The sequence below is a fragment of the Molothrus ater genome, unplaced genomic scaffold (assembly GCF_012460135.2).
Source record: "Molothrus ater isolate BHLD 08-10-18 breed brown headed cowbird unplaced genomic scaffold, BPBGC_Mater_1.1 matUn_MA110, whole genome shotgun sequence".
In the NCBI taxonomy this organism is placed as follows: domain Eukaryota; kingdom Metazoa; phylum Chordata; class Aves; order Passeriformes; family Icteridae; genus Molothrus; species Molothrus ater.
In genome coordinates, this window is record NW_023416566.1 from 297,553 (window position 1) to 323,252 (window position 25,700).

At 52.6% G+C, this 25,700-nt stretch overlaps 1 pseudogene; it reads right to left on the reverse strand.

The window, feature by feature from the left end:
• LOC118700991 (zinc finger protein 208-like) overlaps positions 1 to 21,859 on the reverse strand; it is a 123,405-nt pseudogene extending 101,546 nt beyond the window's left edge.
• Positions 21,860 to 25,700: the final 3,841 nt, after the last annotated feature.

Consider the following 25,700-nt stretch of genomic DNA (forward strand, 5'->3'; position numbering starts at 1 on the left):
TGCTGTGGGCAGTGTGAAAGCTCATGGAACCAGAAATCCATTGTGACACAGCAAGGCCTCGTGGAACCAAGGGCCCGCTGTTAAACTGTGTGGCCTCATGGAACCATGAGCCATTGTGACACAGTGTGGCCACATGGAGCCAAGGGGCCACTGTGACACTGTAGATCTAAGGAGACCATTGTGACTGAGGAACCTCATGGAACCAGGAGTCCATTGTTCCACTGTGGGGCCCTGTGGAACCAAGGGGGCCACAGTGACTTTGTGGGGCCTCATGGAGGTATGGAGACTGTTCCGACACTTTGGGACCCACTGGAACCAAGGGGCCATTATGGCATGGCAGGGCCTCATGGAACCAAGGGGACTCCAGTGATCCCTGTGGGTCTCCGTGGGATGAAGGGTCCAATGGAGCCAAGGATACCATTGTGACACTCTGGGGACTCATGGAACCAAAGGGCCTTTGTGGCATTTCAGAGCCTCTTGGAGCCAATGGGACCACAGTGACACTGTGGGGCTCAGTGAAAGCAATGGTCTGTTGTGACACTGCGCGGCCTTATGGAATCATTGAGACCATGGTGACACCAAAGGCCTCATGAACCAGGAGGCCATTGTGACACTACAAAGCCTCATGGAAGCAAGGAACCATTGTAACACTATGGAGTCTTGGCAGGCCAAGGGGCAGTTGTGGCACTGTTTGGCACTGTGTGGCACCAAGGAGTCCATTGTGACCCTACAGGGCCCCATAGAACTAAGGATTCATGGAACAGTGCTGGAACACATGGAACCAAAGGTCCATTGTGATATTGCAGGGCCTCATGGAATCCTGGAGGCCACTGTGACACTTTGAGGCTTCGTTGAATCAAGGGGCTCTGCAGGGCCTCATGGAACCAAGGAGACCCTTCTGACCCTGTGAGTCCCCATGGAACCAAGGGTCCATTGTGACACTGTGGTACCAAGGAGACTGTTGTTGGCTGTTGTTGGCAGTACAAAAGCTCATGGAAACAAAAGTCCATTGTGACATTGTGGGGCCTCATTTAACCATGGAGACCATTATGACACTTCAGGACCCACTGGAACCAAGGACCCACTGTGACACCACAGGGTCTTGTATAAGCGAAGCAGCCACTGTGACACTGCAAGGTCTCATGGAAGCAAGGGACCATTGTGACCCTGAGGAACCCAATAGAACCAAGGGGCCAGTTTGAGACTCTGCATCCTCATGGAACCAAGGGGCCATTGTGGCATTCTCAGTCCCATGGAAACAAGGAAACCATTTTGACACTGCAAGGCCTCATGGAAGCAAGGGGCCATTGTGCCACTCTGGAGCCAAGGAGACCATTGTTATATCACTGGGCCTCATGGAAACAAAGATCTGTTGTGATCCTACAGGACCTCATGGAACCAAGGGGCAATTGTGATGCTGCAAGCCCCAAGGATCCAAGAACATGGAACAGGTCTGGCTGGCTGGGCCTCCTGGGGGCTGCCTGACTGGTCCAGCTGACCTTGGCATGTTGAGGGTTGCTTCTCATCAACCCCTGAAACCCTTGAGTTGTGTGCTTTCCTTCCTGTGGGAAAGAACTTTCCTTCTCCTCCGGGGGTTCATGGCTGAAATTGGGATTCCTCCTCCAAATTTGATTATATCCAAGGATTATTCCCATATGAAACCTGCCACGACAGACAGCTCTGGCTGGCCTTGGCCTCTTGGGGGCCACCTTTCATCTGCCTTCAAAGCACCGGGGGCCTGTGCTTTTCTTCTCATGGAACAAAACATCTTTTATGTCCAGGCATCCATGGCCAAAACTGAGAATTCGCCTCCAGAATTCCTTAAATCCAAGGACAGCTCCATACAAAAGTTTCCAGGACTATCTAGGTTCCCTCGGCTTGCTAAGGACCAGCTCACATCTCCCTTTGAAGCACTGGGGTTCTGCCCTTTCCTTCCTATGGAAAAGAACTGTCCTTCTTGTCCAGAGCCCAATAGACAAAAGTGGGCTTTGGCCTCCCAAATTCTGTCTCTCCAAGGATTCTTCCCTAACAATAGATCTGGCTGCCTTGGCCTCCTTGGGGCTGCCTCTAATCAGCCTTTGGAACACTGGGGCTCTGTCCTTTCCTTCCTATGGAGAACTGTCATTCCAATCCAGGAACCCATGGCTGAAATGGAATTCCACACCCACAATTCCCCATATATCCAAAGGCTGCTTTCAGACAAAAGCTGCAAGGACAGACAGGTCTCGCTGGCCTTGGCCTCTGGTGATTGCTTCTCATCTGCCTTCAAAACCCTGGGGTTCTGTGGTTTCCTTCCTATAGAAAAGAACTGTGCCTCTTGTCCAGGTGCTCTTGGCCTCAAGCACTTGACCACTCTATAGGGACACAGGAGCTCTGTGCTCAGTGGGGTGGAGACTGAGGATATCAGAGGAGAGCCCTGGGAGGGATTGAAGGGTGGTTTCAGATGAGGTGGATCCTTTTGACATAGTAGAAAACAGCCAGAGAAAGAAAGAATTAATTCCAAAGGCAGCTGGGGAGGTCCAGACTGGACACCAGGAGAAAGGAATTTCCCTGCCAGGGCAGGGCTGTGGTGCAGCACGTCCCCCAGCAGGAGCCTGGAGCAGCCCAAGGCTTTGTGTGGGCAGGCAGAGGCAGGCAGGAGGCAGAGCTGTCAGCAAAGGAAGGGCCCAGCCAGGTGGGGCAGCCGGGGGATACCCACAGCCTGCAGGGACAGAGGCGGAGGGCAGGGACACCGTAGGACAGCCTGGGCTGCACAGGGCACAGGGATGGGCAGCAGCTGCAAGACAGCCCTGACAGAGCCAACTTGGGCAGCACTTTGGCCATAGCTGCTGGGCCTGGGCCTGAGGCCACGAGGGGACAAGTGACCCTTGCGGGCCTGGGGCCTCATTGCCTCCTTGTCCCTGCTCAGCAGCCTGGCAGGGGCTGCCCCATGCTCCTGCCCTTGGCATTGCCCATCCCCACATCCCAGTGCCCATCCCAGGAAGAGCCCTGAGCAATGAGGGAGGGACAGGATCTGCCTGGCCAGGGGCTGGGGCTCAGGCCTTGACCCTTTGCATTCCTGAAACACATCCATGTTTGCTCAACACCAGAGACACCTTTGCCTTGCTTGTCCCCAGCTGCCATCACTGCCTCCAGTGTTCTGCTCTACCTGGAACCTGGGGACATTTTCTCAGTCCTGTCCCTCCGAAGGATCTATTTAGAGTATGAGAAACTTCATTGTTTCACCCTCTTTTTGAGTCCCTGAGAAGTTCTTTGAGCACACTCTGAGGGACTGAGTCTGATGCAAAGAGCACCAAAGCCCCAGAGGGTCATTAAAGTCCTTGTGCTGTGTCTGTGCTGCTGAGCTGGGCCGGGCTCCTGGCCCAGAGGCAGCTCCTGGCAAGGGCAGCAGAGCTGCAGAGAGACAGCTCTGGCCAGGAGCAGCTCCTGTGCATATCCCAGCAGGGCTGGGGCACTGCCAGGGCCCCTCAGGGACACCAGCAGGGCACAGACAGAGCTCCCAGGGGCTCAGCACTGGCAGGGGCTGTGGCATGTCCCAGAGGGGGCTGTGTCACAGAAGCACCTCTGTGGCTGTGTCATGGAGGCACAGAGCAGCAGTGATGTCAGCAAGGGGCTGTGTGATAGCACAGAGTGGGTTGTGTGAGGTCACAGATTGGGCTATGACATCACAGAGTTTGTTGTGTGAGGTCATTGAGCAGCTACAGCATCATAGAGGGAACTGTGTGACATCACAGAGCAGGCTGTGACATCATGGCATGGCTATATGACATCATAGAGCAGGCTGTGACGTCAAAGTGTGTACTGTGACCTTACAAAATGGCAATACGACATCACAGAGAGGGTTTTGTGATACCACTGAGGGGGTTGTGACATCACACATCTGTCTGTGGCATCATAGAGTAGGGTGTGAGGTCATAGAGCAGATCCTGCGTTCATAGAGGGTGGCTCTGTGACATCAGAGAGAGGGTTGTGACATCACTGGATGGCTGTGTAACATCATAGAGCTGGCTGTGACATCACAGTACAGATTGTGGAATCATAGGGAGACTTTCTGACATCACAGAGTCTTCTGTGACATCACAGTGCAACTGCATGACATTCCAGGGTGTCATCCCAGAGTTGGCTCTGTTACATCACAGGTTGCTGTGTGACATCACAGGGGACTGTGTGACATCACAGGGGCTGTGTGACATCCCAGGGCCTGTATGAGGTCACTGGGGAGGTCACTCTGCCCCGGCCCTGTCGCAGACATCTTTCATGAAAAATCCTTTCTTAGGATTTTTCCTTGTGACAAGCTGCAGTTCAGCAACCAAAGTAAACAATGGTTATCTGCTGCTGTGGAATGCAACAGGTGATTGGTCTCCTGTGGGTGTTTGGATTTCTTGACCACTCATGGCAGAGCTGGCTCTTGCTCTGTCTGAGACACAGATCCTTGTTATTCATTCTTTTCTATTCTTAGCTTAGCTAGCTTCTCAAGAAACTTTTCCTTTCTATTGCTTTTTAGTATAGTCTTAATGTAACATATATCATAAAATAATAAATCAAGCCTTCTGATCATGGAGTCAACATTCTCGTCTCTTCTTCATCCTGAAAACCCTTGTGACCACAGTCACAATTGGTGACCCCCGACTGAGGAGGACAATCATCACTTGGTGAGACCACCAGAGGAGCATTGCTGCACTGGGTAAACCCTGAATGTGTGGCATTGATGGTTGCTTCACAAGTGACCACAGAAGTGGATTCTAGCCAGGAGCTGAAGAACTGAAGATCCGAATTTGGACAGAGTTCACAGCAAGGCTGACCACTAAGGGAACCTTCTGAAAAGCCTCCAGGAAGATGTTCGGAAAGCTCAGCAGAACCATGCAGATAGCCAGAGAGTCCTGGACACTGTCACAAGGTACTGTTGGTTTTTCCCCTCCTAAAGATGAGGTCATTCGCAGTTTGTGGCTGCTCATCTGGAGGACTCCTCCCCTAGAGGATGAGGTTCCATTCTCCCCTTCAGAGGAGAAACTTATTGCCCTCTGGCAAAAATGGGGTGAAGAGGACAGAATTCTCCTGTTGGAGGCAGATCTCTATGAGTTTTTTGGATGGGCAAAGCTCTTTGGTTTTTTTACGAATGTGCTATATGCCCTCGATATGTTTGTCTGGGAGTGTATGGGCTCCATTTTCCAATTCTTTTTATACCGGGGGTTCGGATGCCCCTCGATTTATCCAACCTTTTTGAAGCTCTTTCTAGTCTTGAAACGGAGAGCAGCTGTTTTTCCCTGGATTGCTAACTGCAAGGGGAAAGCCCCGTTCCCCCCAGTTCCGGGGGAAGACCCTTTGGAGGGGGACGCTCTGCTGCTTTCCAGCCCCCCTGAACCACAGTGGGGGGGCGAAGTTTCGCCCGCAGCCCAAGTTTTTTTTACTGCGTCTTCGGAGCATGCTCAGACGGAGCCGTTTGTTCCCCCCTCCCGTTGCTCTCAGGGGGGATGGGAGTGGGCGGCGCCGCCCCGGCCAGCGCCGCGAGCACCACCCCGGCCAGCGCCACGGGCACCGCCCCGGCCAGCGCCACGGGCACCGCCCCAACCCGCCCCGCGGGTGCGGGCGGTTCCCCCCGCGGCCCGTCCCGCGGCCGCCCCTCCGGGGGAGCCTGTGGGCGCTCCAGCCGCGGTTCCGCCGGCTTCCCTGCCTGCATCTATCTCAGAGACACCGCTTCCCGCGGCTGCGCCGATGTTGCTGGGCAACAGCGATCCACCGCTCCCCCCGGCCGTCCCGCCGCCTTCTGCGACTGCGGTTCCGCGGCCGATGTCAGAGTCCGGCGCAGAAGAAGCTGCCGACCCCGTGCCGCCCCCGCCGCCTCCCCAGGCGGCCCCGCTGCCCGCCCCTGCGGGGACTCCGTTCTCCATGTCCACGTCAGAGGCTGCCCTGGAGCCGGCGGCAGCTGCAGCGGCGCCTCCTGCATCCAGCGTGACTTCCTCCCCGAGTTTTTCGGGTTGTCCCGGGGCTGCCCCTACGGGGGGAGCTGGGACAGGGGAAGAGGGCGTCAGCCTGTCCTTCCGTGGAGGAGGCATGGCCCGACAGCTGGCTGTGGGCGCAGCCCGGCTGCCTGTTTTCAAGATCAGCATTCTTGGCGGGTTGGGGGCTGTTTGGTCCGGGTTTTCCCCCTGGGGGATGCGAATCTCTCTGCCGCCCCTCGCGCGCCCCAGCGGCGAGGGGAAGGTGGGTCCCGAAAGTTCTGCCCCTGGTGCCCAGCCCAGAGCGGGTGGAGGTGGTGCCGTGAGGCAGATGGGAGGAACACCTGGTGCATTTGCATCGCAGAGGCAGAGGGCACAGCAGGAAGCGAGCATCGCTTGTCTGCTGTGGGGAAAGGACATCCCCAGACCCGAGACGAAGTTTCTCGGGACAGCTTCTGTCTTCCCATTGCCGGCATGCCTCGGTGATTTTGGGGAAAGGAAGCGTTTGGTCACCCCTTCTGCCATTGTACTGGCAGCAGGGTGCGGGTCTGTGCCAATGCAGAGCCTGCCTCGGGGGCTGGGCCTGGGCTGTCTGGCTTGGTTGCTTGGGCCAGGGCCGCCTCCCGGCCTCCTGTTGGGTTTGGGGGCTTTGCTTCCCCCTTCTGGTCCTGGGCCACCTTTCAGTGGGCCAGGTCTGGGGTTCCTGATCCTTCCACATGGGCCAGGGCCCCCAAGGGCCTCTCTCTGGCTCCTCTGCTGCTGCTGCTGCTCTTTCCGACAAGACAAACAAACAAAAAAAAAAAAAAAAAAAAAAAAAAAAAAAAAAAAAAAAAAAAAAAAAAAAATTAAATTGAATAAAAAAGGGTGAAAGAGCTGGCAGCAGCTCAGAGGCATTGAGGAGCCAGGGATTGGCTTCAGCCCAAGTTGTTCAATGAAGGGCTGTGGCAAGACATTTCAGAAATTTTCTAATTTTCTCAAAATTGTTTGAAGACTGTCAATGGACTTTTGATAAATATTGATGGACCTTTCTGTAGCAAGCCTGTTTCAGGACCAAAAGAAACTTTCAGATATGGCAAAGAGGAACATCTTCAAGCCATGGACTTTTCCTGAAACTCAGCTGCTTGGACTTGAATTTTCTTTGCATTGTTTTTGCATTTTCTTATATTATAGAATTGTTTTAGTAATATGATAGAATTTTATGTTCTACAGGTGAAGAAATTCCCAGTGCATTCCACAGGAGCACTTGAGTGGAGTTTGATTGGCAACAGATAACCTGTCAAGTGTTTGTCTTTTTCTTCGGCATGAGTACAGCAGAGAAAATTACAAACACTTTTTCCTTTTAATTTAACTAAATAAAAAAAGGTGACATGTCGCAGACATCTTTCATGAAAAATCCTTTCTTAGGATTTTTCCTTGTGACAAGCTGCAGTTCAGCAACCAAAGTAAACAATGGTTATCTGCTGCTGTGGAATGCAACAGGTGATTGGTCTCCTGTGGGTGTTTGGATTTCTTGACCACTCATGGCAGAGCTGGCTCTTGCTCTGTCTGAGACACAGATCCTTGTTATTCATTCTTTTCTATTCTTAGCTTAGCTAGCTTCTCAAGAAACTTTTCCTTTCTATTGCTTTTTAGTATAGTCTTAATGTAACATATATCATAAAATAATAAATCAAGCCTTCTGATCATGGAGTCAACATTCTCGTCTCTTCTTCATCCTGAAAACCCTTGTGACCACAGTCACACGGCCCCCCTCACAATTCGCCCAGAGCAGTCCAACCCTGCTCGTGCACAGCGGGGTCCCCTGTCCCCCCGGGTCCCCCCGCCCCCGGCGCCGCAGCCTCCCCCAGAGGATGTTCCACGAGATCGACCCCAGAGCCTGACACGGGGACGGGGGGCCGGGGCCCTGGGGGTGGCACAGGGGGAGAGGGACCCCCTGGCAGCGTCCCCGTGTCCCCCAGGGCCAGAGCCTGGGCCAGGGCTCCTTCACCCTGCTACCAACGAGGCCTTGAGAGCGCATAAAAAATTCCCAGCAAGGGAGCAGCAAAAACCAGATTGAATATTAAGGGACAGCAGCACAAAGTTCCTTGACAAGAGTCACTCTGCTCCTGACTGGACACTTCAGGCACACCAAGGAAACAAAGCAACAACAAAACCAAATAAAATCCAGACAATCAATGAAGAAATGAACCAAGAAATGTTGCTCTGTGTGTGTGTGTGACAAAAGGAGAGTGAGGGCAAGGATAAAAGGAATACGGCTTAAAAGCTTAACGGAGCTCAAACTTAACAGGACTGAACTTACAATTTAACCTTAACTGATACCTTTAACTTGACAATTTAGCAAAAGAACAGCGCTTAACTTTGATGCCGGCCAGGGGTTTATTTACAGACACTAACAAGACGGGGCTGCTATATGGAAAGTGTCTCGAGCTGTTTATTTTTTCAGCATCAGTCTCATTACATGATTATGATAATGGGAAGATGCTAGCAGCTCACAATCCAGGCAGCAGGCCAGAAAACTTAATGTTACAACATACTTTATAAGCTTCTTGACCAATCACACAAAGCAAAAGCATATTGACAGTAGTTCTATCCAATCACAATAAGCACACGTACCTTTGGTTAAAACAATGCTTGCTTATTTAGAATACAATACCTGTTTGTAAGAGACAAAGCACAGAGCTCCATTATTAAGCTTTAACCTTCCTAATATCTTGCTAGATAAACTTTCTGCAACTTAGAGAGCTATTCAGACAAGCATTAATACATAGGCTATTGTTCTATTTGCCCTTGCCTTTTCTACAGTTTAAATAATTTTTCTGCTGACCTATCTCATGACTGTTGCTTTAGCACTGTTCACAATTCTGCTGTATCTGAGGCCTGCCTTTTGCAGCTTTCCTAGAACCCTCTAATTTTATGGATTCCCACAAACAGTATTTAACCTAACTTACAACCTATGACTAAATGATTTAATGGTAGAATAACATTAAACAATATTCAACTTAGCTTATAACATATTAAACTTTACTTAGCAAAAAAAAGCTCTTAACACCATTTAACTTATTCCTTATGATGTAATCTTACTTACAGGCCTGACTGAATCAGCTATCCAAGGCTCTCATACCCCTCAGAGAGCAGCATTTCTGCCACATTTCCCCAGCAGAGGCACTCCTGTTTGCACACAGACACAAAGAGTAAACTCCAAATTCCCTGTATCCAAAGACTGCTCCCAGACAAAATCTGCCATTCCTGACAAGTCTGGCTGGCCTTGGACTAGAGAGGCTCTCACCTGCCTTCCAAACACTGGGGCTCTGTGCTTTCCTTCCTATGGAAAGGAACTGTCCTTCTCATCCAGGCATCCATGGCCAAATTTGGGATTTCACCTCCAACACTGCCTGTTGTGACAGACTGGAGGAGATCGTTGTCTGGAAGCATTTTGTGTGTGGGGGAGAGGAAGGGGCAGGTCCAGCCTTGCCCTGCCCTGGAACCCCAATCCCCCCAGAGCCTCTATCCCAGCCCAGCAGTGGCTGCCAGTCCCTGGCACAGCACAGGCAATGCTCCACAGCCACCTCTGCAGCCCCCAGCCCAGCTCCTGAGGGACCAAATGAGCCCAAGCCCCACCTGGGGGAAGGGCCCAGGGAGACCAAGGGGTATTGAAGGCTGACCACAAGGCAAGCACACATCTGGACCCTGCCTCCTATTGGAATTTCCATCTGAACAATGCTGGAATCCAGGACTATGTAGCTGTGTGTGTGCTTCTCTATATCACATTTTTCTCTCTTCCTGTGTCTTCTTCTATTTTTGTCCCCTTGCAAATTTTGATTAACTTAAAATTGAACAAACTACGAGTTTGTGAAGTTGAATGGGCAAAGTTAATGCTTTGAGAAGTGTTTTCTGCTGATTGAATGTTGTAATAAACCTTTTGCCAAAGTTTCTCTGATTTTCTAAATTTGCCAGTAAAGTCTGTTTTGTTGCTTTGAGCTCCTGCAAATCCCTTGTTGGTATTTCTCCAACTCAGAGGACACAAACAAATGTAAATTCCTTTTAAATGTCTCCTTGAGAGAGTTGTTTGGGGGATGGCAGTCAGGGCTTGCGTGTCCTGCTTGGCCCAGCCCAGGCAGGGCTTTCCCAGCCACATTCCACACTCCATTGCCCAGCTGGAGCCGCTGGTGCCTCTGAGTTGTGCTGCCCCAGCCCCAGGGACGCTCTCCTTGTCTGCCCATTCCCCCACGGTCTCTGGGCAGGGATGGCCTCAGTGGGGGCTGCTGACATCCTCAGCAACTTGGAGGCTGCTGCTGAATTTCACTGCTGCAGAGGCTTGTTCAGCCTTCAGCTCTTCAGTGCAGGAATTCAGTGTCCCAGGGCTCATGAACATTCAGAACACCTGAACAAGCCAAGCCTCAGGGAATAATTTGATTTAATTTTCCAAATCCCTTGTTCAGCCTTCAGCTCCTCAGTTCAGGAATTCAGTGTCCCAGGGCTCATTAACACTCAGAACACCTGAACAACCCAAGCCTCTGGGAATAATTTGATTTTAATTTTCAAGTCCTTTGTGGTTAAGTAGATCTCAGTAGTGTATTGAAACTGAATACATGATATTTAAAAAGACAGCGAGAAAAGATTTTTTAGGTCCTGTTTAGTTTTGTTTTCCTGTTAATTCACCGATATGTGCAATCTCCAATTGACACTGAATCCAAGTACCTCCTCATGCAGTTTGAATAGATATGAAAATCCAGACCCTTCATGGCTGACAATCAATCAGACTCTGTCCCTACCCCCAGCCCACCATTTCCCCCATCCAAGCCCTGGCACTCAGAGCAGCCTTGTGCAAATCTGAGCTTCCTCCAGCCCAGGCTGCACCTGCAGCTTTCAGCTCCTTGGCTCTAACTCCCACCTGCTTTCCTTGCAGAAGGAGCTGCCTGAGACACAGAGGGATGTTCATTTCTTGTCAGCCAGCAAAGCCAAGGGAAGGCACAGCTCCATCAAATGCAAAAATCATTCCTCTCCCTGGCTCTGCCCTGCCCCGATGCCCCCAGCCTGTCCTGTTTCCTTCATCCCTGCATTGCCAGGGACTCTCTGGGACAAGGGTGCTCTGCTCTGGGGATGGAGGGAGGTCCAAGTGCAGCCACTGGAGTTGGAACCACAACTCATCAGGTTTGTGTCCTTTGGGGGTCAGGAACTGGTGAGACTCAGAGGCACAGAAAGTTTTTCTTCATGGCCAACAGACCATGGTTGAACAGGACAAAGTTTAATAACAATTACTGTCTTCCCTGAGCTATGTGCAACGTCCCAGCAATGCCTGATGTGTCCGCCATCCACAAGTGATTTCCATACTAAAAGTAATTCTGGACAAACATGGTTCTGTGATAGACATAAACACAATTAAGTTCTTGTATCAGGATGCTCATCCGGGAGTGGGGACAAAACAGCTCCAACAATTCCTGATTTGCAAAGCTGTTAGTGGTGGATGAAGAAGGGAGGTCAGGCTGCTCTTGGTGTTGAGGAAATGCTGAAACCAGCCTGACTCATTTCATCTCCTCCTGTCCTGGCTGATCTCCCCTCTTTCCCCTTCCACCCATTGGCTTTTGTCTCCCACCAGGCCCCCGGTGAAGAGCCTGGCTCTGTGTTCTCCATCCCCTCCTCACTGGCACTGCCAGGCTGGGATGAGGAGCCCCTCAGCCTTCCCTGCTCTGGGCTGGACAAGCCCAGCTCCCTCAGCCTCTGCTCACAGCCCAAGGGCTCCAGCCCCACCTTGGAGGCCCTTCCCAGACCCTGCTCCAGCTGCCAGACATCTTTCCTGCCCTGGGCAACCCAAGCCAGGCCACAGTGACCTGGATAATCCCCGTCCTTGATGTCCTGCTCACACAGCCCTGGCCCCTTGTCCCCATGTCAGGCTCTGGGCTGGATCCTGTGGAACATCCTTTGGTGGAGGCTGTGGCTCCAGGTGGGCCGGGGGGATCCCGGGGGACAGGGACCCCGCTGGGCATGGACAGCATTGGACTTGTTGGGAGAAACTGTGAGGGGGAGCTGGGGCGGAGTGACCAACCCAGTGACCTGACACAGCCCTGCTGGGATGTCACACAGCCCCTCTGGGATGTCACAGCCTGCTCTGTGATGGCACAGCCCATTCTCTAATGTCACACAGCTGGTCTCTGATGTCACAGCCAAATCTCTGATGTCATAGTCTGCTCTGTGATGTCACAGCTGGCTCTGTGATGGCACAGTTGGCTCTCTGATTTCACAGAGGCAGTCTGTGGTGCTTCTCCATGACCTCACATAACCCACTCTATGATGTCATAGCCCATTCTGTGCCCTCATGTTACCAGATGATCAATTGCCTACACCAGGTGAGCTGACACCTGGAGCTTGGTCTCCACAACCCCAGGCCTATGGAAACCACACAAGGCCCATTGTGTGAGAAGGGGAACTGGAAGTTCAGCAGCCTCAGGGTCCTGCCAGCTCAGCCAGGCCCACTGGAACATTGGGGTCCACAAGCACCAGGGACCACCAGAGAGACCTCCAGGACAGAAAAACACTTGGGTAAAGGGGAGGGGAAATATGCTAATGATTTTGGGGAAATGATTATCATATGTGTGTTTAGTCCAGGACAATCAATTAATATGTGTGCAAAATAAAGAAAATAAACAGAAACTTTCCTGTACTCAGCATGCACGGCTTTGGGAGGAGCTCTCCCCCGTGCATCCAGCTGAATAAAGAATGCTGCTTCTTAATGCTGCACTGGGGTTAAGGAGTTTTCTGTTTCACTGAATTTTTGGTAACACTCCCACTGCCAAGGAAAGCTCTGTCTGCTGCTGTTCACAAACAGAGAAGGGCTGGGGGCAGATGTGGGGCTCGGAGGCTGCCTGGGGCTACAGTGACCATGAAATAATCAAGTTTTCAATGTTCTGTGAAAGAAGGAGGGGCAGAAACAAAACCTCTACACTGGAATTAGGAAGGGCAGACTTTGGCCTGTTTAGGATGCTGATCTGGGGAGTAGCAAATCAGGTACTGATTATTTTAAGGGAAACACCCTTAAAAACAAAGGGGTCCAGGAAGGATGGACACATTTCAAGAAAGTAATCTCAAGGGGGAAGGAGCAGCCTGTCCCAGTGTGGCAAAAGATGAGCTAGACAGGCAAATTACTTTCCTGGCTTCCCATGGAGCTTTTGTTGGAACTCAGTGGAAAAAAGGACCAGCAATGCAGGAAGAGTTTAAGGATGTCATTCGGTTAAGCAGAAACAAAAGGAAAGAGGTGAAAGCTCAATTAGAACTTAACTTGGAGACTTCTGTAAAGAAATAAAAAATATTTAAAAAAAAATTTATAAGAAAAGGAGGGAGAAGGAGAACCTCTACTCTTTTTTGAACACAGTGGAGAATATAATAATTAAAGATAAGGAAAAGGATAAGCTAATTAACATCTTGTCTCAATTTTCAATATTAGGACAGGTTTACGTCAGGACAAGTGTTCTCCTGAGCTGGTAGATGGGCACAGGGAGCAGAACAGCCCCCTGCAATCCAGGAGGAAGCAGCTGCTGACCTGCTGAGCCACTCAGATGCTCACAGGTGTATGGGATCAGATGGGATCCATCCCAGGGGGATGAGGGAGCTGTGGATGAGCTCCCCAAGCTGCTCTCCATCATTTACCATCAGTCCTGGCTCAGCAGGGAGGTCCCAGAGCACTGGAGGTGCCAGTGTGAGCCCATCCCCAGGAAGGGCTGGAAGGAGGAGCTGGGGAACTCCAGGCCTGTCAGCCTGACCTGGGTGCTCAGCAAGTTTATGGAACAGATCACCTTGAGTGCCATCACAGGGCACCCACAGGATGGCCCAGGGATCAGAGCCAGCCAGCTCAGTGGATTTAGGGGTGGCAGGTCCTGCCTGACCAACCTGGTCTCCTTTTATGCCCAGGTGACCCACCTGTGGATGGGGGAAAGGCTGTGGATGTTGTGTGCCTGGACTCCAGCAGAGCCTTTGACTCTGTCTCTGACAGCATTCCCTGGAAAAGCTGCAGCCCACGGCTTGGGCAGGTTCCCTCCTCGCTAGGAGATTTAAGAGCTGGCTGGAGGCTGGGCCCAGAGAGTGGTGGGGATGGTGCTGCACCCAGCTGGTGTCCAGGCACTGGTGCTGTCCCCAGGGATCTGTGCTGGGCCCAGTCCTGTTTAATATCTTCACTGATGATCTGGGTGAGGGGATCGAGTCCAGCATTCACAAAGTGCAGATGGCACCAAGCTGGGTGTGAGTGTGGATCTGCTGGAGGGCAGGACAAGAAGACACAGCCTTAAGCTGCACCAGGGGAGGCTCAGGCTGGACAATAGGAAGGAGTTCTTCACAGAAAGGGTGAGTGGGAACTGGAATGGGCTGGCCGGGGGGAGGTGGCAGAGTCACTGTCCCTCTCCAGTGGCACTCAGTGGCATGGTCTGGGTGACAAGGCAATATTAGGGCATTGGTTGGACTTGATGATCCCAAAGGTCTTTTCCAGCCTATTTGATTCTGTCATTCTGTGATGATTGGGACACTCGGGGGCCATTGTGACACTGCAGGGCCTCGTGGAACTCAGAGGACCATGGTGACACCGTGCAGCCCCACAGAACCAGGGGTCCATGGTGGTGCTGTGGGGCCAAATGGACCCAGGGAGTGCCCCGTGACACTCTGGGTCCTCGTGGAACCACAGAGGCCATTGTGACACTGCAGGGTCTCGTGTAACCAAGGGGTTTCACCATTTTGACACTGCAAAACCAAGGGGACCATTGGGAGACTGCAGGGCCCAGTGGAACCAAGGGGCCGTTCTGAAACTGCGGGGCCTCATGGCACCAAGGGGACATTGTGACACTGCAGGATCCTGTGTAACCAAGGGGCCACTGTGACACGATGGGGCCTCAAGGAATCTGGAATAATGCTGTGACACTGTGTGGCCTCATGGAAACAAGGAGTCCATTGTGACACTGCACATATTCTGGTTAAAAAACAAAATGTTCCTATAGGTCCTCTTCCTCTAAGACCATACAGTATTTCAGGACTATATAAGAGAATAAGACCATACAGTATTTCAGGAGTGTATTTAGACAGTCAGGTTATTGTGCTAAAATCTAAGAGAGAGGTAAGGAAACATACTAGACTAAATTAAGGATTAAAGTTATATAAGTATATAGTAGTACTTTAATAGAGTTAGTTAAGAGTTTAATAGACTTAAGTAAGGATTATAGTTTTATAACTATATAACAGTAATTAACAGAGCTATGAATAAATAAAAATATTTAAAAAGCAAAAATCCTTTTCTCATCACCCCAACTTTCCCATCCTTCTCCAAGCAGGAAATGGAAAACAGTCTCAGGAAAGCTCGTGATCTTTCCAGCAATCCCAGGCTTACAGTCCTTTGGGAAGTGCCCTCCGGAGCTGTGCCCAGGCTGGTCTGGAGCTGGGAACAGCCCTGCCCCACCCAGCCCCTCTCAGCAGCAGCCCCTGCCCTGCTCAGGGCGGCTCCTTCCCCCCAGAGCTTCTCCCCAGTGCTGGGAGCAGCTGCCAGGGCTGGCTGAGAGCTGTCCCTGGCAGGCAGCAGAGTCCCTGCCCCAGCACAGCGCCCTGGGCTGCAGGACCCTGCTCTGCAGGACAGCCCTGGGCACCCCTGGCTGCTCTGCACAAGAGACAAGCAGAGAATGCACTCACAGGCTCTGCAGGCATTGGCACGTTCCAGCTGCAGGAGATGGCTCCAGGAGCTGCAGCTGCACTGTCCTGCAGCCAGAGGTTCCTGTGCCAAGGGCTGGCAGTGATTGTGCCCCAGGCACTTCTCAGCCCCTTCCCAGCCCTGACTGATTGAAGCTCTCTGCGCCTCTGTGCTGTGCCCGGGCTGGCTGCAGGCAGTGCCCCAGCCCTGCTGGGCTGGCACAAGAGCTGCTCATCCAGAGAAATGTGCTTTTGAAGCTCTTCTTGGTGAGCAGGAGCTGCCTCTGTGCCAGGAGCCCAGCCCAGCTCAGCAGCACAGACACAGCACAAGGACTTTAATCAGCCTCTGGGGCTTTGTGCTCAGGCCCTGGACATCAGTCCCTGAGAGGGAGCTGAAGAAACCTCTCAGGAACTCCAAGCCAGAATCCAACTCCAAACTTTCTTGGACATTTAATGGGTCCCAGAGAGGGACACGACTGAGCAAGTGTCCCCAGGCCCCAGGCAGAGCAGAGAACTGCAGGCAGTGATGACAGGTGGGGACAAAGAGAAGCCAAGTCTTGGTGCCCTGGGCCACTGCAGGGTCTGTGCCACCAAGGGCTGGGAGGAGACACCTTGTCCTGAGGCCCTGGGGCCTCCTGGCACAGCCCCAGCCAGGCTGGGCACTGTCAGCCCCTTGTCCTACCCTCAGCATCCCCCCCTAGCCCACATCCCAGTGGCCTCAAGGATCTGCTGCAAGGAGTCCCTGGGGAGCCTTGCTCAGCAATGGCCCTGGGGGCTCCTTCATGCTCCCTGCAGGGACTGCAGGTTTTTCAAAGCACTTTGGGTTTGGCTTTTGCCTTGGAGTCTCTGAGAGGTTTGTGCAATCATGGCCTCCAATTATCTGCTGTAATTAGTCCCTGGAGAGGCTTTGTCAGTAACAACACTCAGTGGGGCTCCTTAATGCTTCAGGGTACTTCAGTTTTTAAGGTACTTGGTGTTTTCCTTTTGATACAGACTCTGTGAGAGGTTTGTGCAATCATGGCCCCAATTATCTGCTTTAACGAGTCCCTGGAGAGCTTTGTACTGACACTCAGTGGGGCTCATTAATGCTTTCAGATACTCAAATTTTGTAAGGTAGTTTGGATTTTCTTTTCCACTCTGAATCTCTGAGAAATTTTTTGTGCCATCCTGGCCTCCAGTCTGTTCTCCAAGGAGTCCATGAGGAGCCTGTGTTGGGGATGGACCTCAGAGGGACCCATTGATGCTTTGAGACACTTTGGGGTTTTTCGTCTGACTTTGACTCCTGGCAAGGTTTGTGCAATCTTGTCTCAGGCCCTGAGGTTCCAGGCTCAGCTCCAAATGCACAGTGAGGCTCATTAGGATCAAGCAAATCCTGACAAACCTGGCTCTGCCTTGATTTCCCTCTGCTTGAGTGCAGTTCATCAGAAATGTTTCTGTAGTGGTTTTGGTTCACCAATTTGAAATTTCTTGCAGAACGCCTCAGTTATTGTGGTGTGTTCAGAGTTGGTTGATTACCAGTGCACTCACTAGAATATAATTACTCATTTCCTGCTGTGAGATAAGATTAGGAGAAAGGCAAAACAGGCTCAAAACTTTAAAAGGGTATAAAGAAAATTTATTAATTGAAACTAAAAGAAAGAGTAATAAGAACAAAACTTTCAAAGCACTTCTCCTCTCCCTACAACCTTTTCTTTCTTACTAACAATGTAAAGAGACAAAATCTAGTAATTTCAGTCAGTTTACCACGTCTAGAATAGTCTTTCTTCAGCTCACTTAGGGAGAGGAGTCTTTCTTTCATGCTAAGGAAGACTTCTCCATAAGAAAACAGTTCTCTTGTGGCTCTCAATTTCCATGAATAGCAGCTGCCCGGAAAAATCTGCAATTGTGATGTTCCTCCCAGTTTTTCACAGGTCTTTTACAGCTGTGTTTATGGGCCATGTCACCTTATGGGGTATTAGTTTAAAGATGAGCTGTTTAAGAGTAAATGTTCTCCTTATCTATTTCTGAAACCATCTTCATCTCTGAGAAGAGAGGTCTTCTTCTCTCCCTGAGGGCACAGAGTTTCATCACTCTTTTCTTTTTCTGCGTTCAAACTTCTCATGGGATCACAGCTACTTCAACATTTGCTTATTTTGCATGGAGGCCTTTGCTGAACAAGTCATCTCCCCATACTTTTCAATGCTTTGTAGGGAAAAAGAGAGTCTGATGTATCAATTACATCCTTCTCCATAGCTTTACAAGAGGATTTCTGCCCCAAGATCAAGGCATCTCCTCATCCCTCCCATCTGGGACTCAACTTCCTCTTCACTGACCTCAGTATCTTCATGTTGCTCCTCTGTGTGTCTGCACTCTGTCCTTTTCTCTCTCTCAAGGGAGGATGGAAGCACTGAAAGAGTTCATATCTCACCCAGGGCCTGCAGATGGTTCCGTGACCCCGGCCGGGCTCGGTGCTTGCGGTAGGAGCTGTTTTACGATGGAGGTTTCTGCAGCGGCTGTGCTGGGGCTGTGTCAGGATGGGCCGCGCTGGGGCAGGGCCAGGATCTCAGCAGCCAGGCTAGAGCACAGCAGCAGCACGGCCGGGGGCCGATGGCTTCTCCTGCCCCTGCCCGGGGCTTGCGGCTGAACCCCAAGGGTGGCAGAATCTTGGCCGAGCCGGCGCGGCCCGGGGCTGCTCCTGGGGCCCGGCGGATCCTGGCTGGGCCCGGGCAGGTGGCGGGGCAGGGCTCAGCAGGGCCCAGATGTTCCCAACTGCAGCCATGGCCCGGCCCGGCCTCGGCCCCGCGGCCTCCCCTGCCCTGCCCGGCAGCCGATGGGGCCTGGCGGGGTCCCTGGGAAGGGGCCCGGCCCCACGGCAGGAGCCGCCCGGCCCGGCCTGGCTGAGACGGGGCCGGGTCAGCCTTGTTACCTCTGTGCCAGCCAGAAGGGAAAGAGACCCTCCTGGGCATTCTCATCTTTAACATGTGTCTTCACAGAGGCATGTACAGTTTCCTTAGTGGTTTAACAGATTGTCAATTCTCAAAGATAATTACTGATTGGATTTTTAGTCAGACACGGAGGAAACTGCTAGCAGCTTCTCTTAGAACATCACTTCCATGATGCCAAACCCTCACAACAGCACAGAGCACAGAGTTCCTTTGTCCATATGTAGTGTTCATGTGCCCAAGTCCTCAAAAACGCTTCTTGGGAGATCTCTGGGCCCTTTCCAAGGTTTTTTCAACTGAAAGCATTCAGCTCAGAGTCTAAGAAAATCACCAGAGGATAGGGCCAGCCTGACCTGTCTGTCCTTGCTACTTTTGTCTGGGAGCAATCTTTGGATATATGGAATTTGGGAGGCCAAATTCTAATTTTGGCCATGGACCCTGGACATGAAAGACAGTTCTTTTCCATAGGAAGGAAGGAACAGAGCCCCAGTGTTTGCCAGGCAGAAGAGAGTGACCACCAGAGGACAAGGCCAGCCAGAAGTGGCAGTTGTTTTTTTTTGAGAGAAACCCTTGCATATAGGAAAATTTTTAGAGAGAATACCAATTTTGGCAATGGACATTTAAAAAGAGGGATGGTTCTTTTCTATAGCAAGGAAAGCATGGAGCCCCAGTGTTCCAGGAGCTGATGAGAGGCAGCCCTTGACATCCCAACATCAGCCAGACCTGTCAGGTGGCCCCTGGGAGGCCAAGCCAGCCAGGCCTGTTCCATGTTCCCTCAGTTCCATGGGGCCCCACAGTGTCCCAATGGTCCCTCGCTTCCATGAGGCCCTGAGGTGCCATAATGCCCCCTTGGTGACACCAGGCCCTGAAGGGTCCCAATGGTCTCCATGGTTCCATCAGGCCCCACAGAGCCATAATGGTCTCTGGGTTCCATGAAGCCCCACTGTGTCACCATGGCCCCTTGGTTCCATGGGCTCCAGTGGTGCCACAAGGATCCCCTTGGTTGCATGAGGTCCCCACAGTGTCCCAGTGATCTCCAGGGGAAGGGAAGAACCCAGACCCAGTGTTGCAGGGGCAGCCACCAGAGGTCAAGGCCAGCCAGGCTTGATGGTACTGGCAGATTGTGCCTGGGAGTAACCTTTGGATATACAGAATTTTGGAGGTGGAATCCCAATTTCAGACATGGACACCTGGAGGATAAGGATGGTTGTTTTCCATTGGAAAGAAAGCATGGAACACTGATTCAACAGTGACATTTGGGGATCTATGGGGAGCATAGGGATCGTGACCCAACAGGAGCTTCACTAACACGGCCTGAAGCTCCCGCTGTGTCCATGACAGGAACCCCTGTGAGTGTCTGGGACATCCCGGCTCATTGGCAGCCTGGAGACTCCTGGGATGTCACCATGGAATGGCTGTGACTGCCTCTGACCACAGGGCTCTTTACCAGCCCAGAAACCCCTCGGAGGTCTCCATGGAGCCCCTGTCCTCTGTCTGTGGCATTGCAGCTCTCGAACAGCCTGGAGATTCTTGGAATGTCCCCATGGAACCCCTCTGAGGGCCTGTGACAAATCTGATCCTTAGTAGGCAACCATCACCAGGCCCCTGTTGCTATGGGCAGTTTCCATAGCAACCATCACCAGCCCCCTGTTGCTATGCTCAGTCCCTTGGCAGCTCCATGGAGACCCCATGCCAGGGGTGGTTGCCATGGCCACCACGGCTGGCACCCTGGGATGCTCGGTTTCCACGGGCCGGGCTTCAGGAATGGGATTCCCCAATTTCCTGCTCCTGCTAAAACCGCGCTGCCCTCACTGCCCTCTCACCTGCCATGGAAAGCACAAAAGGCAAAGATCCCGGGCTGGGGAAAGAACAATTTATTGGGAACAGCAACGAGATAAGGAACAAACAGGAAGAGAAACAATATTGATAACAGAAGGGATAAGTAAAACTATTTACAGAGAAAACTACAACATCAACAACGAGTTCTTCCTGGCAATGTATTTCCTCCTGTCTGGAAAGGACACCCTTTTTCTCAGGGAGAGAGAGAGAGAGTCCCTTTCCTGCCCCTGGCAATGAACTGAGGTGGGAGTGAATGTAATGACAGGGCCATGGCCAGACCCTCATGTTCTCCAATCCCACATCATGTCATTGGCAGGGGCAACAAAAGGTACAGGTGTCTTCCCAGCATGGATCACAGGGAACACGGATCACCAGGGCCCTGACCAACGTGGGGTCTCCAATGGGGGATGAAGCTGGAGCAGTGCATGAAGCTCTTCCTGCAGTTGGGGCATTTGCAGGGCTTCTTTACTGGTGCCTCCGTTGGTGTCTGCTCAAGTGAGAGCTGCTGGTGAAGCTCTTCCCACACTGGGGACACTCGTAGGGCCTCTCCCCAGTGTGGATGCGCCGGTGGGTGATGAGGGTGGAGTTGTGCTTGAAGCCCTTCCCGCAGTCGGGGCAGAGGAAGGGCCTCTCATCCGTGTGAATGCGCTGGTGCTGGAGGAGCTGAGAGCTGGTGTGAAACCTCTTCTGACACTCGGGGCACTGGTAGGGCCTCTCCCCTGTGTGGATCATTTGGTGGATGATCATTTGGGGCTTCCTACTAAAGGTCATCCCACATTCCCCACAGTTGTATGGCCTTTCCCCAGTGTGGATCCTCTGGTGGCAGATCAAGAGAGACTTCTTCCTAAAGCTCTTCCCACATTCCCCACATTCATAGGGTCGTTCCCTGGTGTGGGTCTTCTGGTGGGAGATCAGGTTAGAGTTCTGGCTGAAGCTCATCCCACATTCCCCACACTTGTAGGGCTTCTCCCCGGTGTGGATCCGCTGGTGCCTGATGAGGTGGGAGTTGCGCTTGAAGCCCATCCCACAGTCAGGGCAGCGGAAGGGCCTCTCATCCGTGTGAATCCGCTCATGCAGGAGGAGATCGGAGTTGGTGTAAAACCTCTTCTGACACTGGGGACACTCGTAGGGCCTCTCCCTCTCCCCAGCGTGGATGCGCTGGTGGGTGATGAGGGTGGAGTTGCGCTTGAAGCCCTTCCCACAGTCAGGGCAGCGGAAGGGCCTCTCATCTGTGTGAATCTGCTGGTGCTGGAGGAGACTGGAGCTGGTCTGAAACCTCTTCTGGCACTCAGGACACTCATAGGGCCTCTCCCCAGTGTGGATGCGTTGGTGGATGATGAGGGCAGAGCTGCAGCTGAAGCCCTTCCCACACTCCCCACACTCGTAGGGCCATTCCCCAGTGTGGATCATCTGGTGGCTGATCAGGGTGCTGCTCTGCCTGAAGCTCTTCCCACACTCCAAGCACTTGAGGGGCTTCTCCCCATCAGGAGGCTGCCCATGGACCACCATCTCTGAGCTCTGGCTGATGCTCTGCCCACCTTCCTGGCTCAGGGTGGGTCTTTCCTCCTCAGAGCACCCTGGGCTGGGTTTGGAGCCCCTCTTCCTGTAGAATCTCTGGGGATTTTCCTCCCCATTGGATTCCTGTGCCCTGGAGTCACTCAAAATGGCCTCATCCATGAGTTTCTGCTGTGGGGATTTCTCCTCTCTGGTCTCCATCATCAGCTCCTTCCCGGGGGGAGGAAGGACAAGGAGAGGATGGGATTTGCCTCCGTGCCACAGGGAAGGGGAAGGAGATCCCCCCAGTGCATCCCCGGCAGGACGGGGTTGGCAGCAGGGTTGTCCTGCAGCCGGGGGCTGTGCTGGGCTGGGAGATGGAGCAGGAAAGAGGGGGAAAGGGGCACTGACTTCCTCCTCACCTGCCTGGCTCTCCCAGGGCTCCTTCCTGTTTCTCACAGTCTCCTCCTCCATCTGGCAAAGGTTTGGGGATGTGAAATCCTGTTTTGGGAGGAAAGAAAGGGATGAGCGCATTGAATTTTTTACTGGTTTGAAGGCAAACCTGGGGAGGGTCTAAACCAGGATTACAATTTAATAAGAAAATGAAGATCAAGGCAATGATACAGAAACACTGCCTTAAACTGACAGAGTCAGGATATAACCTGACACCCTGTTGCTGGTCAGGGTGGTGGCAGCAGTCCCATTAAATGGTGGCTGCAGTCCTGTGGGAGTGATGAACGTGATTCTGTCCAAGCAGTGATCCTGTAGAAGGGTCTGGTCTTCCTCTGGAGGTCCAGGGGTGGTTCTGGAGCTCTTGTCCTCTGGGAATCCAGTAGGCAAGCTGCTCCTGGTGTTGCAAGGCTCACCTTATATGCAGGTAGGAATGCTTGGATCCTCCCCCTGGGCGGAGCATCCCACAATGGGAGGATGGAATTTTATCAGTCCTGCAGTGACACTCAATGGCCCATTCACAGCAGATATCTCCCCTGGAGGGCGTTATCAGGGCTGAGTCATGGAAGAGATCAAGAACACTGCCCCACCTGTTTATAGCAGTTGATGAAGATGGGCATTGAAAACATGCATTGGGTTCCATCTTACACTGCAGCCTGAAACAGTGGGGGAATCCCTGCTCAGGGGGTGAACACCACCCCCCTTACCCAAACTGGCTCAGGTGTAAAACCCCCACCCCGAGAAGGCCACACACACAGGGGACAATGTCACACTTGCCCTGCCCCAGGGGAGGTCTCTGTCCCTCTCACTCTGTGGCGGTCCCCCCTTTTCTCTTTCACAGGCCAGGGGCTTTGCCAAATATAAGTATAATTTTTCTTTTGTCCCTGTCACCTTTGTGACATCTACACAGAGCTTTCCCTTCCTTTTCATAATCTTTTCAGAAAAGAGGTATCACAATGTATTGGGCCGAATTTCCACTTTTCTTTTATCAGAATGTGCCAGCAGCTGAGCTGGAGCTGGGCAGGACCAATGGATTTTGGAATTGCCACAGAATTGTTTGTACTGTCAGTTTATTAAATTTTGGGATTTGTTTGTGTGTTCACCACATGTAACTTGTGGGAAGAGCAAATTCAAGGCATTTTCTGTAGGGTTAAGTTTGATTTTTGTCAAGAAACAACTTTACTGTGTCCGGTGCCCAGGGGATGCTCAAGGGGTCACTGACCCTCTCGCACTGGGGGATGCTTGGGAGGGGCTTAGGGGAGTTGTCCCTGTCCCTGTCACCCCAGGCCATTCCCCAGGGGTGTCCCTGTCCCTTTCACCCCAGGCCATTCCCCAGGGTTGCCCTGTCTCTGTCACCCCAGGCCATTCCCCAGGGGTGTCCCTGTTCCTGTCACCCCAAGCCATTCCCCAGGGGTGTCCCTGTCCCTCTCACCCCAGGCCATTCCCCAGGGGTCTCCATCATTCTCACCCAGGGAATGCCTGGGGGGTCTCCCTCCCTCTCACCCCTGTGCCAGGGGGTGCTCGGGGCAGTCTCTGTCCCTCTCAGCCCAGGGGATGCTCGGGGCTCTCTGTCCCTCTCAGCCCAGGGGATGCTCGGGGGGTCTCCATCCCTCTGGCCTCAGGCAATGCCTGTGCAGGGCTGGGCACCAGGGGCTCTGTGTCCCTCTCACCGCTGAGGCTGCTCGGGGCTGGGGGGGCTCTGCCACCTTCTCACCCCTGGAGAAGCCGGGGGGGTCTCTGTCCCTCTCAGCCCTGCTGTGACCCCACCCAAACATCATCAGGGCCACAGGGACAGAGACACCCCCAAAGCCCCAGAAGGGCTGAACCTGGGATTTGGTTTGGGGCCGAGGATTTAGGAAGGGGCTGGAACTGGGTCTGGGATTGGAGTAGGGCTGAGATTTGGATTAGAGCTGGGATTGCGGTTAAGACTAGACATGGGATTGGCTTTAGGGCTGGGGTTGGGATTGGGTCTGGGGCTAGATGAGTTTGGGACTGGGATGAGATGAAATACAGAACTGTGAGTGTTTCTAAACATAGAATGAGATTGAGACCAGGATCAGAGTCAGGTTTGGGACTGAGGTGACCCAGTGTGGGACAGGGGGGGATGTCACTGTTGGAAGGTTTGGGGAAAATCCTGTTTTGGGGAAAAAACAAGCTGTGAATGCCTTGGGTTGAGGATTCCTCCCACCCAAGTCCATCTCTGGAAGTCACCTGATGTCCAAAAATCAAGAGTGAATAAAAAAATCCACCAGGAGATTCCCATGTCCAGTCTCATCCCTCTGAAGTTTTGGGATCCCCATCTCAGGGCTGGGGATCCCATGGATCCTGGGGATCCACCCTCTCCAGGGTCCTGCTTAGGGATTCTGGCAGGTTTGGATTCCCAGGGTCCCCCTCTCCAGCCTCCCCTCAATCCAGCCACTTGGGGTTCCCCCTTCTTTTCACCACCATGTCCTGGTTTAGGGCAACTTTGGTTGAAAACCTCCAAAAGGAGTTTCCTCTAGAATGCAGATTCAGAAGCCCCACCCTCAGCCAGTTCGGGAAAATATTTCCTTGGAGAAAAGTGGAAAAAAACTTTATTTACCAGGCAAAGCATTCACCAGCACAAAAATTGAACAATATTAAGCAATAAAACTTCCTGCTGCTCCAAAAGAGATGACAAACTCCACAAGTCCCTCCGAGGGCTGAAGCTCGGATCACTCAGTCTCTTATCAATCTCTTATCAGTCTCTTATTAGTCTCTTATCAGTCTCTTATCCGTCTCTTATCAGTCCCTCCAGTGCTGGAAATGCCACTGCCCAGGCCCGGCCAGGTGGCCACAGGTGGGAGCTGCCAGTGGTGTTCTGGGTGTTGAGTGCAGAGCAGGTTTAAACAGCTCCAAAGAAAAAGAAAAACCACAGTCCAGGGAGCTTCTCTTCCTCAGCGAGCTCAAAACTAACTAAAAGCAAAGGAGAGCTCTGTCCTGCCCTCTGTCCATCCAGGAGCCGGAATGTGGAGGAGTGAGTGCAGTGTCTGAAAACAAACTGCAGCTTCTTCCTCCTCCCCTTGGCTCTCAGAACCAGCCTTAAAGGTGCAGAACTCATTTCTGGGCTAAAGGGACCGATGGGGCACGAGCATCATGAAGTCACCCCAGGACGCGCCCCTGTCAGGGTCAGGGGGTCCCGTCCCCGCCTCATCTCCGGGCTGCCGGGGGTGCCCCAGCTCCGGTATCGCCCCTTCCCCTCTCCCCGCCCCGGGGATCTCCCGTTCCACAGCCCCGGCTCTCACGGGGATCCCCAAAACCAATGTCCCGCCCCGTCAGTACCGGGCCATCCCCACGTGGATCCCCCGGGACCCTCCCGAGGGGCGATCGCGGCTCCTCTGCCCCCGAAAAAGCTCCTCTTAGGGAGCCCGGAGATATCCGGGGCTCG